The sequence below is a fragment of the Lycium barbarum genome, chromosome 2 (genome assembly GCF_019175385.1).
Source record: "Lycium barbarum isolate Lr01 chromosome 2, ASM1917538v2, whole genome shotgun sequence".
NCBI lineage: Eukaryota > Viridiplantae > Streptophyta > Magnoliopsida > Solanales > Solanaceae > Lycium > Lycium barbarum.
Window position 1 is genome coordinate 2,392,359 of NC_083338.1, and position 17,926 is coordinate 2,410,284.

The window sequence follows — 17,926 nt, forward strand, 5'->3', positions numbered from 1 at the left end:
GGGCGTCGTTCCACTCATCACGAAATTTCAATTGCAACAGTGGACACAAGTTCATCTTCTCAACCAAGGGCTGTAAGTATAATTCTTTTAGACCCAGCTATTGATTCTTATCACTAACAGTTGTTTTAGCTCGTGACATTCATCGATGGATCGAATACATATAATCATGGACACTGACCTTGATCACCTGTTATTGGTTAGAATTCCTCAATTTCGTCATCACTTCATACATGTTCAAATCATTATCAAATTCTTTTAGAATGAAGTATGTTAATAAGATAACAAGATCGAAATATTGCATCGTATATCAAATTGTGGGGTTAATTATAGATTTAACCCCCGTCACAATGGGAGATCGAGTAAGATGTGGATATCTTTTTACAATATTATCTCTAGAGTGGACGTGGATTTACATTTATATTGTGGATACGAGTATGGGAGTGGGAGTAGAATTATATTACAGAAATATACATATAATTGTAGAAAGTGGATACAGATTTATGTTTCGAAAGTAAAAGTGAATTTATTTTTGCGCCGTATAATGCAGACGTGAAAGTAGATGTAAATTTACTGTTGTACCGTATAATACGGACGTCAAAGTCGACGTGGATTTATATTTTGTACCGTGAAATGCGGACGTAGATTTATATTTTGAACTGTGAAAGTGGACTTGGATTTATTTTTCTGCACCCTGAAAGTGGATGTGGATTTACATTTTTGCACCATGGGAAGTGGACATGATACAGGCACCCACCTTAGAATGCGGGTATTTCAATGTTCAATTCAGGCACCCACCTTAGAATGCGGGTATTTCAATGTTCAAATTAGGCGCCCACCTTAGAATGCGGGTATGTCAATTTCAATCTAGGCGCCCACCTTAGAATGCGGGTATGTCAATTTCAATCTAGGCGCCCACCTTAGAATGCGGGTATGTCAATTTCAATCTAGGCGCCCACCTTAGAATGCGGGTATGTCAATTTCAATCTAGGCGCCCACCTTAGAATGCGGGTATGTCAATTTCAATCAAGGCGCCCACCTTAGAATGCGGGTATGTCAATTTCAATCAAGGCACCCACCTTAGAATGCGGGTATTTCAATGTTCAATTCAGGCACCCACCTTAGAATGCGGGTATTTCAATGTTCAATTCAGGCACCCACCTTAGAATGCGGGTATTCCAATGTTCAATTCAGGCACCCACCTTAGAATGCGGGTATTTCAATGTTCAAATTGGGCACCCACCTTAGAATGCGGGTATTTCAATGTTCAAATTAGGCACCCACCTTAGAATGCGGGTATGTCAATTTCAATCCAGGCACCCACCTTAGAATGCGGGTATTTCAATGTTCAATTCAGGCACCCACCTTAGAATGCGGGTATTTCAATGTTCAATTCAGGCACCCACCTTAGAATGCGGGTATTTCAATGTTCAATTTAGGCACCCACCTTAGAATGCGGGTATGTCAATTTCAATCCAGGCACCCACCTTAGAATGCGGGTATTTCAATGTTCAATTCAGGCACCCACCTTAGAATGCGGGTATTTCAATGATCAATTTTAGGCACCCACCTTAGAATGCGGGTATGTCAATCTTCAATTTAGGCGCCCACCTTAGAATGCGGGTATTTCAATGTTCAGTTCAGGCGCCCACCTCCGAATGCGGGTATCTTATATTTCAAGTTCAGGCACCCACCTCCGAATGCGGGTATCTTATATTTCAAGTTCAGGCACCCACCTCCGAATGCGGGTATCTTATATTTCAGTTCAGGCACCCACCTCCGAATGCGGGTATCTTATATTTCAAGTTCAGGCGCCCACCTCCGAATGCGGGTATCTTATGTTTCAGTTCAGGCGCCCACCTCCGAATGCGGGTATCTCATATTTCAAGTTCAGGCGCCCACCTCCGAATGCGGGTATCTTATATTTCAAGTTCAGGCACCCACCTCCGAATGCGGGTATCTTATATTTCAGTTCCGGCATCCACCTCCGAATGTGGATTCAACTTTCGAAACAGGGGCTGCAAGTGTAACTTCTCCAACCCTGTCTTATTTACATATATTTCTTTATTGCTAACAATTGTTTTTAGCTGGTGGCTTTTGACAACATCAAAGTTGGCATCACACATCAAATCGTGGAACTATTTCTTCGGCAGCGAACTGGGGCAAGTTGTCGGGAAGGATAATCAAACTTCCCGACACGGGTCAAAGATCTACCTCGAACACTCGTCTCTAATTGCAAGTATTCTCTTGCGTTCCAGCAATTCAATTTTCAGAATTCTAAAGTTTCTATCACAATACCCAGTGTTATCATAATTCAGCACTGGGACAATATTTTGCAAGTTTTGCGCCAATTGGGGTTCAAATGTCGTAATTGTCCCAGAACTACACTCGACCTGATTCTCGTATAGCCCGAGATATGTAGGCAACTCAGAGACCGGAGTTCGGTCATAATCCTCTCAGATTTCCTTTAGCCGGGACAAAATAGGCTATTGAGTCAACGTCTTTGCCCGACAACTCTTTTCATCATTACCGGGCAAAGAGGGACAAGTTGTTGACACCCAATTTTGTCCCGCCTCTCTGCCAAAATACCTATTTTTAAGCTTCTAATATTTTTTTTGGAAAAAATAAAAAATATATATATATTATGTGTTTACTATAATTATTAGCCTCTTATCAATACCGCTATTGCATTATTCTATTAATTATTCTTATTACTATTACCGCATTTTATTATTATTATTATTATTATTATTATTATTATTATTATTATTATTATCATTATTATATATTACTATTATTATAATTCATAATTTTTTATCATTTCGGCATTTTACCAGCTTACGCACACGCATCGCATTTATCTTTGCATAATTAAATAATAGTATTTATTTTACTGTGGATTTTTCGCAATATTATTGCACTGCTATTACAACGCCATTTTTATCTAAGCATTAATGACGACATATTCCATATTGAGCAATATTTTAACAGAAGTTATTTAAACAAGTCTTTTATTTAAATTTAGAAGCCAAACTATTTCTTGCACTCGGTCCGTATTTTGACTTACCGGGCTCCAAATCAAATCCCGATTGACTCCTAATATTTTTTTGGACTAGTCCATATCTCTTATCTCAATTTTTAGAATAATTCGTGTTTTAATTTATTAGCCTATTGTTTTAATACCCAGTCTAAAATTGACCCGGTCCACTCGTGGACCGGGTCCGATCCATTTTGTCATTTGAATAAGGGAACCCTTTTAGGGTTCCCCTTCATTTGCCCCACTTTCTTCCGCCGCTCCCTCCTCACCTCCTCTCCTCGTCTCCCTCCCCATTTTCATCGTCATCTCCACCACCTCCTTTTCGCCATCCTCTCATCTTCCTCCCCTTTACCCCTAAACCCTAGCTATCTCCTCCCTTCTTATCACCACCATCACCACCGTCGCCACCACGTTACCTCCGCCTCCCTCTTCTTCGTCCCTTTCTTCTCTCCTCCCATCTCCGCCATCTCCATCTATCTCTCCGTCGCCTCCATCACCTACACCCACCTTACCCTCTGACACCCCACTAACTCCACCACGCCCCACTTCACTGACACCTCACCACCTTCGTCACCGACATCCCATCGAAATCCCACTCACCCCGACACCATCTGACATCCCACTCCCCTCTGCTCCACTCAACTTCACCACGTTACACCCACGCCTCCACTGCTCCGACACCGTCACACCACTTCACTTTGTCCCCCACTTCGTCACACCACCCGCTCCTCTCTCTCTTCTTTGTAATAAGCCCTAGAATCGCTATAAATAGAGGTTGGATAAGTCATCGGAGGGGGGACTGATAGAAAAAAAACCCACCCTTTTCCCTCAAAAATACGGAGGCTGGAAAACCCCCCGGGGAAAATTGAGGCTTTCGAATCGCAAAATCCCCCCCTGAAATTAAATTCTGAAACAAGCTTTTTTTTTTTCGCTGTTCTTGAAATCCTGAAAATCTCCAAAATATGAGTCTTTTAATCACCTAAATTCCGAGTTCTATTAGCACTTTGATCTTGTTTATTTATCAAATCAGAATACTACATCAATTCTATTCCATTTTCATTGGTTTTGGTATCATTGTGAACCCGAGCATCGCAAGCTCGGATTCGATAGTGTTCGAGTGGATATCGAGACCTTCGCCTCACTTCGCTGCACCCGAAGAAGGTAATTCTTCATTTTTTCTTAGCTGCTCTGTGTTATTTTAATTTGTTATTATGTGATTAAAACATGTTAATTTAGTCTGTCGAGTTAAGCATGGTAATAAGCTAGCTTAGTTGATGTTAGTTAAGCTTGTCTTATTTGTTAGTTTAGCTCAGTTTGTTTCTAGTTAAACATGTTCATATACGGATTTAGTAGAGTTTCATTGATTTAATCATTGTTTAGAATAATTCAGGTGTCATTAGTTTAAAGCCTACTGTAAGGTGCATATCAGTCCGATTCCTGCTCATCATTTTCCTAAGCATATGATATAATCCTATTCACTATCCTGTTAGTTCATTCATTAATGAAGTCTCATAGCCAGATTAAATGAGATGATGACATTGTAAAAGGACTAAGTATGTTAAGGTTAAGTATCCGAGCTTGTTCGAATCATGTTATTTGTCCTAAGCTAAACATGTCCAAAGTGTTTCAACACCACTTGTTTAGTTGGGATCTCATCTGATTAAGGCCTAATAAAGACCATTATCATGCCTATTTGGTTTACTTTTGCCTATTGTTAGAAGAATGATATTAATCCTCGTCTATTTTCTGGAACTTGGGTCTGTTGGCTCAATGTTATGACGTCAGATGAGTGTATGTCCATGTATGGCCTAGAAATCTGCTAATCAGGCTAATATGATTAAAATGTGCTATGCTTGGTAATCCTATTGACTGTTTGCGTCAAATCTGGATTGATGTGTGTTGGACTTGATCAATATGGTTAAATATACATTAGACAGTGTATAAGTTTTCCTGTTTTAACACTATAATTAGTGTACTCAACTCTTTGTCTGGTTTTAACTAGCATGGGAATTAATCTTGACTGCCTGAGACATACCTGTACCCCGTTTATTAAGTCCAGAGTCATTTGTGACCTATGTATTTGATTTACAAGAATGATTTTCCTGTGGTGTTCCCGGAATCAAATATTATTCTCAGAATGTGTTACTGGTGAAAAAAATGGAACTCTTATGTCTGCTGGACCTGAAATGGTATCCATTGAAGTTAGAAATGACATTTACTTGGCTTAATATAGGAACCAGACCACCTATATGCTCACTTAGTGAATTCTGTCTCTGATATGTGTTCTATGTCATTTGGTTTGTTGTGCATCACAAGTCTCATAATATGCTTTAAAGGGATTAAAAGGATTCAGATTTAACTTCAGCATTCGTGAACCGGTACCAATACTATGTGATCATTCCTTGTTAAATGTAAACCTGATTAGGCTCACTTAAGAAGATTCTAGGATTAGATGGGTACATGCCTTTGTATGATGTTTTGCTGGGATTTATAAAGATGTTGAGATTACTATGTCCAGCTAATGTGTTAAAAAAGGAAGATGCCAAAGGCCTGTTCACATGACCAAATTCTATGCCTGCTGTCTGTTTGGTTTACATTTATGCTTCAAATGCACACGTCTGTTAGCAGGGTACTGCATATCGTGTCCCTCCCCGTATGGTTATCCATTGCAAATATGCATAATCCACTTGTCCACCTTGAATTTGCATTATACATGTTTAGTCGTATTTATGGGTTATGTCTTAATTCTTTTCTCTCTTTTCTTTCATTTTTTTTTTTTGCATGAACCTCACATATACGAGTCCGAGAGACTCGTTCTTCCTCCGCATTTGATGTTGGGGCTAAAAGCCCAACGAGATCTCTTCATCAACCCATCCCTGTCTGCAGCTCATTCTAAAGAAATAAACTTCTAGGCCGAAGCCCAATTGACAACAACAGCCGCAACAGGCTATATAAAGGAACTATTGGGCTAAAAGCCCAACAGCAGCAATCAACAGCCCATTTAATATTTCTTGCTTCCTTATCTCATTTTATACATTTGATTTGTATTTGTGCAACTAATACTCTTTTTATTTTTTCATTTTCCTGAACTTAGATGATTCTTAAATTAATTAGTAGGCTTAGTTTTTTTAGTAATGGGTAGTTAGTTTAAAGAAGATTAAAATTAATTCCATAAGTTTTATTGTTTTCTTTTCATGTTAAAACATCTAATATTTATTTTATTTTATATAATTGATTTGCAAAATGGCATGATCATATATTTTAAGTAAAAGAAATCATATTTTACTATCATAGACATTTCAAAAGCATTGTTAATACTCAAATATAAATTCAAGTATTATTTTCATAAATAACTCTTCAAGTTTGAATCAATCATATATATTTTAACCAAGCATAATTAAATAAAGTTTAAAAAAAAAAGGGAAAATTTATCATCTTTTGCATCCTATTTTAAGTCTATGATTTTCTACGCCATTGCACTCGTATGATGTAATTTTACTCTAAGTTTAAATTGGTTAGGTATTTTCTTAAAGGGTTCTATTTATGTACAAATTATTATATTTTGCAAGCCTCATTTTATAATAAAATTATCATCTCAAGCTTAACAACATTTATAAGTTTTATTTTTTAAGTGGACTACTATGTATTTTTCAAGTTAGTTTAAATAGCATCATTATGCTTTCCTTTAGAACCTCAACAACATTTACAACCTATTTTTTTCTTAAGATTTAAGCATTATATTTAATCTGAATTAATTAACCTAAGTTTGGTCGGATAACCGTAAGTTAACGGATCCTAAAGGATGCCTAATCCCTTCCCTTTAGGATAATATAGAGCTCTTACCTAGAATCACACTGGTTAAGCAGACTATTAACAGAGGTTTAGTTTCAACTTTACCTTAGTTAACATTTAGATGTCCTAATTCATCGTTAAATTAATTAGGTGGCGACTCCTTAAAAAAATAAACAGGAATCACCAATACGTCATACTCCTAAATCGACCCGGTTAAAATGGGGTGTGACAACACTCTCATCCTAACCAATCAAAAATTTAAATCTGAAAATGACTAGGTGACCTTCCTGGTATTGAATACTCCAAAGCTACAATAGTAAATGTTCTTTGCTTTCTGCTATATATAACTCAGTATTATTGAATAGAGGAACAAAGAAAAAGTTTCTTGATTTCTTCTCTACCAACTAAATTTTTATAATTTTTAGTACAGAAATGGGTTATCAAAAACTTGCATTTTTTCTGCCATATATAGCCTTTCTCAGTCAACTTGTTTCCTCTTCATCCTTACCTCATTTGTTCCCCAATGATCAAACCCTTGCTCTTCTTCAATTCAAGCACATCTTTACCACAAATCCTAATGCTTCTGATGATTGTTTCAACAGTACAAACGACCAAATTAATTCATAGCCAAAAACACTATCATAGAACAAGAGCACAGATTGTTGCTCATGGGATGGAGTAAACTGTGACGAGATGACTGCATAGGTGATTGAGCTCAACCTCACTTGCAGCCAACTTCAAGGCAAGTTTTATTCTAACAGTAGCCTCTTTCAACTCTCCTATCTCAAAAGGCTTTATTTGTCTCTTAATGATTTTTCCGGGTCACTCATTTCACCTAAATTTGGTGAGTTTTCTAGTTTGATGCATCTTGGTTTGTCGTTTTCAAGTTTTTCTCGTCTAATCCCTTTTGAAGTCTCTCATCTTTCTAAATATCGGGATCTTCAAATCTCTGATCTTGGGCTTAGACTTAAACCTCACAATTTTAAATTGCTCCTTAAGAACTTGACCCAATTAAAAGAGCTTGACCTTAGCCTTGAGAACATCTCTTCCACCATTCCTTTAAATTTCTCTTCTTTTCTAATAACTCTATGGCTTCCAGACACACAGTTATTTGGTATATTGCCCGAAAGAGTTTTCCACCTTTCCAACTTGCAACATCTTGATTTATCATCCAATACCCAGCTCACTGTTGGGTTTCCCACAACCAAATGGAATAGCAGTGCATCTCTCGTATATTTAATTCTCAGTGGCATGAATTTTACTAGTAGGATATCTGAATCATTTAGCTATTTAACTTCATTGTAAATATTGTACATGAGGTCTTCAGATCTCTCAGGGCCCATTCCTAAACCTATATGGAATCTCTTCAGCATAACAAGCTTATATCTTGGGGAAAACAACTTGAATGGCCAAATTGAGTGCTTATCAAAGATGGTCCAACTAGAGTAGCTAGATTTTCCATCCAATTCCCTCACTAGTCTAATACGTTCTCATATATTCTCCCTGCCATCACTATATGAGTTAGACTTGAGCAATAACAGTTTCACTGGCAAAATTCAGTATTTCAAGTCCAAAACATTGGATACAGTTGTTTTAAAACACAATCAGCTACAAGGTCCTATTCCAAAGTCACTCCTAAACTGGCAGAGCCTAGAATTTCTTGTCCTTTCTCAAAATAATCTGTCACGACCCGACTAGGGCCGCGACGGGCACCCGGGCTAACCACCGAGCACCGCTCGTTTCCTCACTCGTCATAACCATTTTAAATTTCTTTATCATTCATAATCTCATAATCATAAGACAACCATTTTTCGTTTGAAAACACAAATAATTTTATATACACGTGCCCCTTAGGCTATCAAAATAACATATACAAATATAACATAGTAATCTTGTGAGACCATCTAACCCACACTGCGCCGCGCTATAGTCGGCCGGGCAGGCACGTAGATGTGCACACCACTATAGTGGGCAGCTTATACCCCGGACGCGGGAGGCCTGGACGCAGGCTATAATTATCACACCGCTCCTACATGGACGGGAAGCTTATACATTATCACCGTACCTGCATGGACGGGCATCTTATATATGTATAGATACATGACATGATAAATATTATGAGTAAGTCAGCATGCATTATTTCAGTTAGCTTTGATAGCCAGTACAGATTGCTCTTTCTTGATGCCTCCTTATCTCATTGATGCCTTCATATTTCATTGATATATTGTTACTGTTTATGCCTTTCATACTCAGTACAATATTCGTACTGACGTCCGTTTTCTTCGGACGCTGTGTTCATGCCCACAGGTAGACAGGGAGGTGAGCTTGATTCAGATTCTTAGTAGCTGTCAGCTGATTGAGAGCACTCCATTGTTCGGAGGTGCTTATGTTTATTCCTTTGGTTCCTTTATGTATTTCGCGCACGACGGAGTCTTGTTCCGTCTATATGTATAATATGTCAGTAGAGGCTCGTAGACGCGCAGTGTGGGTTAGATGGTCTCACAAGATTACTATGTTATATTTGTATATGTTATTTTGATAGCCTAAGGGGCACGTGTATATAAAATTATTTGTGTTTTCAAACGAAAAATGGTTGTCTTATGATTATGAGATTATGAATGATAAAGAAATGTAAAATGGTTATGACGAGTGAGGAAACGAGCGGTGCTCGGTGGTTAGCCCGGGTGCCCGTCGCGGCCCTAGTCGGGTCGTGACAGAAGTGGTATCAGAGCAGTTCGTCCTAGGAAGTGTCTACGAGCCGTGTCTAGTAGAGTCTTGTTTATGGTGTGTAGCGCGCCACACCAATAAACAGGAGGCTACCGGGCATTTAGGAAAAATGACCATCTTTCATCTTAAGAGATCGTGCGATAGAGCCAAAAGATAAAAAAATGGTATCCCTTATATACTGATCTTTGATTTCAGCAAGAGAGTGGTGTCGACAAGAGAAGACAAATAATGCTACTGGAAATTACAGAGATTAATATTTCATTGAGGTTACGTTATCAGAAATTGTATATACGGAATGACGACTGGTCATAATCACGGTTAGTAATTGTAAATATAGTAAGAAATACAGGGGAAACTGTGCCAAAATTTTCTTAAAAAAAAGGAATAATAATAATTATAAATCTTGAAAAGTCATGTCAACAGTGATAGAATTTGATCAAAGAATAAATTTTATGCATAATTGATTAAGGGGGCGTCTAGTGGAAGTAAATATATCGATTAATAGATAAGTTTTATTAAGGAATATGTAATCCACGTGCCACTGGTAAAATAGGACCAAGAGACTATTTACTATTAAGTGTAGCTAATGGTGACACATGTAGGACCAGACATTATTTCTTTAGAGTAATGGCAAAAGGGGGGGGAGACCCCACGGTCCACTAATATTCTATAACTATTGTCATACCATTGATGAATATACTTACCTCTTAAGAATGTATGTGTAAATGTTCCTATGACCAGCAAACGATGAGCTAGTATGGAAAAATATGTATTTTTCCTTTTTCTAAAATTAAGTTAGGCAAAGTCCCCTTAAAAAAAAAAAAAAAGGGAGCAGAAACGTTGGAGGTAGATATATCCTCTTATGTTAGAAGCGAAAACGTGAAGGACGACGCAGAGGCATACCCGCGTGGATTTCCTCCGAATAATAGAAAATCGGAGATTTGTTTAAAGTGAAATATGATGGAAGAAGAGGAGTTCTTAGCATATGAGGTAAAATCCTGCTCTACTAGATATATTTAAATTCGTCGAGGCCATAGTTAAATTGAGAGACGGGAATTACGAAATTAATTGCGAGAAATCGGATAAATTGTTATTGTTATCGTGTGGACTGTATGAACTATGTTAAAAGTGATTGAATATTTAAGTGAATCGGGGTCAAAAAAAATTAAATTAATTGTGTAATTGGCTAAATGAGAAATATAGTGGAGGAATAAATTAATTTATTAGTAATGGATAAGTGTTAATGTAACACTTCCAGGTGGTACCATTTTAAGGTCATTAGTGACTAAGTATTTAATTCATTAGTGTGTGCTAGGTAAAATCAATTGCATGGTCAAAGGACCAGCTATGTGTAAAATTCCTGCGCTCTCATTAAGTGGCTCAAGTCAAGTGAATGATTATAGTATAAGAGGTGGGGCATACGTGTTAACTATATATACTACCTGTATTATAATGTTGCCAACATATACTTATTAAGCTTATCTTGTTGTTTAGTTAATTAAAACAAAAACAAAATAAAAAAACACGAATAGTAGAAGTGCTAAGTGGACGACGTGGCATCACAAGGGCAGCAACATAAGCGACTATGCACTTTTAGGTGATTGGTGATATCATCTCTTGGTGGCTTAAAGAAGGAAGAGTCGAGTTATGACTAAGTGCATCAGGGAAAGAGTAAAATTTTAGCAGAAGAGCTCGCAACACAACTGTCAACCAACTGCGAAATAAAGAGAAGAGTAAAGACAAGGACGTGGAATTATTACCTCGAGAGGCAACATAAAGAGGAAATATTACGGGAATGGTTATTTAGAGATCTGGAATGCATTATAATAAATTGGAGGGCATCGACCAACGAAAGAGGCATGTGAAGGGAATAATTCAATAAAAGAACATTTAAGGAAGTATTGGGAGTGCACGACTAGTTTAACATTCGAGGACGAATGTTCAAAAGGGGGGAAGGATGTTATATCCCGTACTTTTGTACATTTGATTTGTCGTAAGTTAATCGACATAAGTTCAAGGGAAAGGTTAATTTTTGAGGCTATAAGTATTATGTGACGCTTAACGAGTGATAAGTAAGTGTCGTCAAAGGTTAAAGGTTAAACAAATTTGGGCTATAGTTCGAACCGCTCGCACCGGAGAATTTTTGTTATACTCAAGTATGCAAATAAAAAGGTAGGTGTAAAAAAAGATGAGGTTCTTAAATAATTTAGGACTTAAAAAGTATGACGGCAGTGATTAAGAATAATATTTGGTTTATGTATAAAGAGGCTAGGGACTAGAGTTTTACCACATGATTATAAAATAAAATGTGTTAGAAGTGAAAAATACTGAGTGAACTGACACAAAAAAAAAAAAAATTAATGATGTGTGTAAATTGTATGTTGGTTTATAAGGAGACGAGAAATAAATTGTGAAACAGCTGTAACGAACTTCATGTGGAGTCAACTACGTGGCCTTATGATAATGAAGCAAAGTAGTGACTAATACAATTAGATAAAGATGAAAGTTGTATTTAAAATGATAAATGCTTTAGGTGGTGGAACCCATATTTAAAAGAGAGGAAAAGGTGAAGGTTTATGCCTACAGATTTCACTTCTAATATAAATATACACGTTCAGCAACCTTCATTTGGAGGAAATTGGATATTCACTTAAGCATGGCATTAGCAACATATTACATCCCGTATTTTTTTTTTTTGGACTAGAAAATTTAATCGTCCAATATGAGAAAATTTACCCGAGCCCAGAAAATTCAATCATATCCAAGCATGAAAATCAAGAACTCAGTGTATACGAGGAATGAAGTCCCGAAATGATTTAAGATGGAAGAGTGTGACGACGGTAATTGGGAATAATATTTTGTGTGTGCCAAAAGAGATTATGGGCTAATGCTATATCTCATGATTATGATAATAAGTATATAAAGTGTGTTAAAAAGTAATCCATATTTAAATGGATTGAGATCAAGAAATTAATTATACGGATAAACTGCTAAGTGTTGAATTGTAAGTGAAGTATTAGTTAATCTTCGGACAAAAAGATAGGTATTATCTTTACATGTCTACGTGGGGCCTTGCCAAGGAATGGAAAAGATGACTAATGGCCTATATATGACACATGTGCTGAAAATAACTTGGGATAAGTTTGTGATATGGTAAAATATTGAAAAGGTGGGTGGACCCCACGGCTAATGAAATATGAAATATGAAATGCTTTGGATTGTCATTTTCTTTAGATCCAAAACGTGTTGCAACCACATGTGAGACCTTTTCACTTAGTGGAATATTGGTCCTTAAATACAAGCATGGCAGCAACGTTTTTTCTCCTCAGAAAGACACCAACAACACTTTCACTCCAAAAGAAACATAATAGTAACGTTATTTCCCAAAACACAGCAACAAGTTATCCTTCCAAAAGAGAACAACAATGTTTCCATTTACGTTGGGGAGATCGAAGGTTATTTTGTAGTAAAGTAAGGAGGAAGAAGATTATTTCTTGGCATATAAGGTAACAACGTGACATTGGGGAGAGCAAGTGAACGATAACATAGCTAAACGACAGAGGTATGTGAGGCTAGTCCTTTCTTTCTATGACATGAATCTTATAGCTTGACTCTCTTTTTATCCATGAGTTTCCTTAAGTTCCGAAAAATATGAGTCTATGTCCATAATTAGCCACACAAGGTAATGAGTAAAGTATAGAAATCTCAATACTCATGTTGTGATGATCCTATGATGTTAATGATGTTATTTATTGCTTACACTCACCTTATATGCTAATTCCTTCAAGGTGAGGCAGGATGTCAATGAATGTTCCATAATGACGTCGGAAGCCACCGACTTTACGTCACTCCGATATAGTTATGGCTTTGATTGGGCTCTTATGCATGCTTTATATATATATATATATATACGTATGTATTTTCTCACACCGCGCCGCGCTATAGTCGGCCGGGCAGGCACGTAGATGTGCACACCACTATAGTGGGCAGCTTATACCCCGGACGCGGGAGGCCTGGACGCAGGCTATAATTATCACACCGCTCCTACATGGACGGGCAGCTTATACATTATCACCGTACCTGCATGGACGGGCATCTTATATATGTATAGATACATCACATGATAAAGATTATGAGTAAGTCAGCATGCATTATTTCAGTTAGCTTTGATAACCAGTACAGATAGCTCTTTCTTGATGCCTCCTTATCTCATTGATGCCTTCATATTTCATTGATATATTGTTACTGTTTATGCCTTTCATACTCAGTACAATATTCGTACTGACGTCCGTTTTCTTCGGACGCTGTGTTCATGCCCACAGGTAGACAGGGAGGTGAGCTTGATTCAGATTCTTAGTAGTTGTCAGCTGATTGAGAGCACTCCATTGTTCGGAGGTGCTTATGTTTATTCCTTTGGTTCCTTTATGTATTTCGCGCACGACGGAGTCTTGTTCCGTCTATATGTATAATATGTCAGTAGAGGCTCGTAGACGCGCAGTGTGGGTTAGATGGTCTCACAAGATTACTATGTTATATTTGTATATGTTATTTTGATAGCCTAAGGGGCACGTGTATATAAAATTATTTGTGTTTTCAAACGAAAAATGGTTGTCTTATGATTATGAGATTATGAATGATAAAGAAATGTAAAATGGTTATGACGAGTGAGGAAACGAGCGGTGCTCGGTGGTTAGCCCGGGTGCCCGTCGCGGCCCTAGTCGGGTCGTGACATAATCTCAGCGGACATATTGATTCAACTATCAGCGGACAGATTGATTCAACTATCTGCAATCTGAAAATAGTGAAGGTGTTAGATCTGGGAAGCAATAATTTGGAAGGATCGATCCCGCGATGTTTTGGGCGAGATGAGTGAACTTTAGGCTTTGGATTTAAGCAATAATAGTCTAAGTGGGACAATTAATACAACTTTTAGAATTGGAAAGCAACTCAACACCATTAAATTGGACGGGAATAAGTTACAAGGAAAAGTCCCACCATCTTTGATCAATTGTAAATATTTGGAAGTTCTTGATTTAAGTAACAATGAGTTGAAGGACACATTTCCAAATTGGTTGGGAGCCCTACCTTCTTTGAAGATTTTAAGTTTGAGAACAAATAAATCGCATGGCCCTATAAAGATTCAAGGACTGAAAACTTGTTTGCTCAAATTCGAATAATAGATCTCTCATCCAATGGATTTAGTGGAGATTTACCTGTGAGACTTTTTGAAGCCATGAAAATAATTGGTGAGAACAGTGGAATCCGAGAGTATGTAGCAGATAGATATGCTTGTTATTACACAAATTCTTTGATAGTTACAACAAAGGGATTGGATCTTGAACTTCCTCGAGTTTTGACTACAAACAGAATCATCAATCTCTCGAAGAACAGATTTAAAGGTTAAATTTCAAGTATTGTTGGAGATCTCATTGAGCTTCGCACATTGAACTTATCTCACAATTGCTTGGAAGGTCTTATACCAGCATCACTGCAACATTTATCTGTACTTGAATCATTGGATCTCTCATTTAACAAAATTGGCAGAAAAATTTCGCAACAACTTGCATATCTCACATCACTTGAAGTCTTAAATCTTTCTCACAATCATCTTGTTGGATGCATCCCCAAAGGAAAAAAATTTAATACGTTTGAGAACATTTCATACCAAGGAAATGGTGGATTACGAGGATTTCCACTCTCAAAAGATTGTGGCGGTGATGATGGGGTACCATAAGGGACAACTCTAGTTGAGCCAGATCAAAGAGAAGAAGGAGATTCACCAATGATCAGTTGGCAGGCGGTTCTCATGGGTTACTGTTGTGGTCTAATTGTTGTACTGTCCGTAATATATATAATGCTGGCAACCCAAAATCCAGCATGGTTTTCGAGGATGGTTGACGAATTAGAACACAAAATTATTACGAGACTGCAAAAGCACAAGAAAAGAAAATAGTGTGTAACCTCAAGGTATCCAACTTGATCTTTATCCTTAAAAAGATTCTTTTTTAGATCAACGTATATATTCTACCTCCTTCATCCTTAAAGTTTTTTCCCAAGACCCCACATTGTGGAATTTCACTGGATATGTTGTTGTTGTTGTTCATCCTTAAAGCTCTTAAGTTTAATTATTCATTTTTGGGAAATTGCAAAATTCAAGTTGTTGGGGTTCAAATAAAGGCTTTTACTTTCCTAGTTTGTGATGTTTTATGAAGCGTTCGGTACCCTATGAATAAAGAGATGAGTTTTCGTTTATCAATAGTTTTTTTACACATTCAGCCTATATTATTAGTTAGCTAATTGGATTCAACTGTAAAGTTCAGTTAATTAATTGACGAAGTTATGTTTTTTTTTTTAAGTACATCAAGTGATTTCAATAGCAAGCTAAACACTTACCTATTAAAACTGTCCTTGATGATAATGATTAATTGGCTTAAATATCCTTATGGTATTAACTCAATTGATAAAGATTGCTCCAAAGTTCAAGCATATTACTTCTAAATATGAACACATTTAAGCATTTAACCCAAAATCTTAAGGCAATCAAGAAAGTAACTTGGGACTAACAAATCTCTATGCAATGGGATGTTCAAGTTTTCTGATGAATCAGTTTTGGAGCTTATTTTTCAATGCAATGAAGGCATTAGTACGCTGAATCAAAACCAAAGAAAAAATGTGTTCTGGTATCATCCGAAACTCGGCACAGACGGAAAACAAAGAGAAATTGTATCATGATTATCGATACTTCTATTTCTAACATTAGAAACTGATAACTCCATTAGCTCAAGGGTGGAATTACAGTGCTGGTTAACAATTTTTGTCAAGACTCCATAGATATTAACAAGTTCACTAAATATTTAATTGTGAACCTAATTATTATTGTATAGTATTAACATGAGATCGTTGTAGGAACCCATACACTTTAAATTCTAGATCTACCGATTTTCTCAAAAGTGAAAATATACGAGGAGAGAAGATGTGGAAAATGAGGTTCATCATCTACTCTATATATTTATTTTTTAAAATAATATTGACCTCGTACATTAAGTGTGAATTTCCGACAAAGGGGTTTCAATGAATGCCCCTCTAGCTCCTCCACAGGTACCAATCATCATTATTTTTAAATGAAAATTGCTCCGTAACAAATCGAACATCCAACAATAACTAAAGTAACTAATGAAAAATGGCCAACACCTTAAGTATATGTGTTGATTCTTCAAATAATACACATAAAGCATTCGCATCCATGCTTCTACATAAGTTGCAGTATAAAATTGTTACTTCATACAACCAGTACTAATGGTAAAAATCACATAACTCTCAAAGCTCATGGTCAAGCTGCTATGTAAGTTTGGTCCTGATTCCTGAAGCCTGAAAGTGTCAAAAATATCAACAACCTTGATGGCTTGATCATCGACACCTTTGTCTTCATCCGTACCTTCAACAGATGGGTTCGCCCCCGATGTGTTGTAGAAGAGTTATCTATCGGATAGATACCTTACCAATCTATTAATAAGAAGTAGATATGCGCCACGAGAATTAGTAATGTATCAGGAGAAATTAGTACAAGAAGCTGTGGAAACACTTCTTGACAATGGAATCTGAGGACAACCAATGAGGGACTGTCATAATAAAGTTTACAAGTCATTTTATGATGCAATTGAGGGCAAAGAGGGAAAATTCCATGAGACTATACTTGGCAAACGAGTCGATTATTCAAGACGTTCTATCATTGTCGTGGGTCCTTCACTTTCATTACATCAATGGCTCCCTGAACGACCCACTTCCTTTGTACTTCCGAGAGTACTCTATTCTCAAGTCTGTTTAAGGAAATGAATCTAAAAGGAGCTCATCACCGGAGAGAAGATCCTGATAAACCAACATGCTTGCATATAAGTTTTCTCTATTTCTACCTCTGAAGAACTTGCTTAAGAAAAACGCAGTAAAGTGCACCCGTTTTTCCAGCTCTCTAACAACTTCTTTTATTAGGATGTTGAGCAGGACAACCAGTTGCGCAATTTTATGCAAAATAACCACTTTGATTCACTCGTCAGTCTTAATTTGTTGACAACAAAACTGAGGTTGAGAGAAACTAAAATTTCGTTGAATGATAATGCCAACATTTGCACCATCCACCACAACATTGAATGAACCATGCTTCTGAAGCCACTCCTTGCCGCAACTATGAAGATAAAGCATCACAATTTTTCATCAATAACGTCCATACTAGAAAGAGGTTGATAATGACATTTGAGGCCACCACAAACTAGAAAGATACCATCTTTGCCAAAGTTCACTAATAAGAGCGCACCTGATATGGAGAAGGGAAAATAGGTAGGTCCATTATACACAGAGTTTGAAACTTGTGTTGGCTGG

At 37.1% G+C, this 17,926-nt stretch overlaps 1 pseudogene; it reads left to right on the forward strand.

Annotated features, from left to right (window-relative positions):
- Nucleotides 1-7,258: 7,258 nt before the first annotated feature.
- On the forward strand, nt 7,259-15,782 carry LOC132624381 (receptor-like protein Cf-9 homolog; annotated as a pseudogene).
- The last annotated feature ends 2,144 nt before the right edge of the window (nt 15,783-17,926 follow it).